Source organism: Etheostoma cragini, chromosome 3 (assembly GCF_013103735.1).
Source record: "Etheostoma cragini isolate CJK2018 chromosome 3, CSU_Ecrag_1.0, whole genome shotgun sequence".
NCBI classification, from domain to species: Eukaryota; Metazoa; Chordata; class Actinopteri; order Perciformes; family Percidae; genus Etheostoma; species Etheostoma cragini.
Window position 1 is genome coordinate 27,726,420 of NC_048409.1, and position 1,709 is coordinate 27,728,128.

At 41.0% G+C, this 1,709-nt stretch overlaps 1 protein-coding gene across 4 annotated transcripts in view; it reads left to right on the forward strand.

Annotated features, from left to right (window-relative positions):
• Positions 1-1,709, forward strand: part of zgc:152863 (uncharacterized protein LOC562658 homolog) — a 13,773-nt gene that overhangs the window by 1,278 nt on the left and 10,786 nt on the right. The window lies entirely within an intron of this gene.

Below are 1,709 nucleotides of genomic sequence, written 5' to 3' on the forward strand. Positions count from 1 at the left end.
GTGCTGGATGGTGCGGGGTGGTGCGGGATGGTGCTGGATGGTGCGGGGTGGTGCAGGATGGTGCAGGGTGGTGCGGGGTGGTGCAGGGTGGTGCGGGGTGGTACAGGGTGGTGCAGTTTGTTTTTGTTGCCGTTTGTGGAGCCTGGGCTATCTACTAGACATAGATATGACGACAAATCAGCCGATACATATATTACCAGAAACGTATCAACATATATTAAACTTCTGATAAATAAAATGTGTAAAAATACAAACTAAAGATATGAAACTTAAAGTTCTTTGAATAAAAACACAACTACAAAAAAACAATGAGTGTTGCCAACAGGGACTACGCAACGCCAACGCTCATAACATGGTTGACTGCTTTTTGTTTTGTCTTGTTTTTTATATTCATTTATCAGAGTCATTTGTTTGTCATTATAAATGATTCTGATGAATGAATATTAAAGAGTGATTCAGATGGATCGGGAAATGCCTTAAATCAACCGATAATATCGACTGTCTGCAGAAGCCGTGTTTTTTTTACCGTGTGTTCTGCGGAGAGTGAGGAGATGTTGGCTGCATGTGAAAACAAACGTCGTAGCCTAAAAAGTGTGTGACAGCTCTTAGAGCACCTTTAACTAACAGGATCTCGGGTTTTAAGGAGAAGAGGTTGCGTTGGTCCCCTGAGTGTGTTCCAGGTGTTTTAAGGGTTTATTAAAGGAGGTTTGAGGGGATTTCAGGTTTGTTGAGGAGCTTCCAGCGGCTCTTGGCTGCGTCTCAGGGGGAGTTAACGCAGGTTTCAGAGGTTGGTGAGCGTTTCAGGGGTGTGTTTTAAGAGATTATTTTCCCATCAGTTAGATCCAGAGCTGAAATGATTAGTTGGTTAATCAATTAGAATAATCAGTCATTTTCCAGCAAATATGCTCTAGTTTCAGATTTATCAAATTGTGAGGATATGAAGTTTTTTGCTGTTTGTAAACTGAAGATCTCTGGGGTTTTTGGTTGGTCAGACAGGTATTCTTCACCTTTTTTGGACATTATATAGACCAAATTTTGAATTTCTCAGCTTTAGATTCATAACAAACCAAACGTGTGTTGTTGGAGGTGTGTAACCAGACGTGCCGTGACCCTCCCTTACCTCCAGTGGCTCCGCTTGACCCACAGATAACACCCAAGTTCTCCATAGCAACACTGGGTTGCCTTTTAAATGCAATTCAGTACAACTTTATTTATCTCTGTGAGGGCAAATGTATGCAGCAGTTCATTACCAAAACCAGAAAAACACACATTCAAAATGTATTCTAAAGCCTCTGCGCTCAATAACACTAGCCCAACATGTGGAACTGGTATAAATGCATTCAAAAATATCTAAATTAATAAGTTAAGATAAAATCTAGTGTCTGATTTACTGTCAGGAACATTTAAAGTTATAATATTAGCACATCACTGACTTCCAGTTTTCTATCATTACAATGCAAACCACCAGAAATCCCAAAATAAATGTGTTTTAGAATGCTGTATATACACACACACACACACACACACACACACACACACACACACACACACACACACACACACACACACGCGCGCTCTGACTAAACTAGATTCTGGTTTGACCAGCACTGACTTTGAACATGAAGTGTTATATGAATTTAAGTCAGAAAACCAAATCTGCTGCAGCACATTGTAACAGAAGCTGGGTCCCTGTGACACCTCCGCCCCTC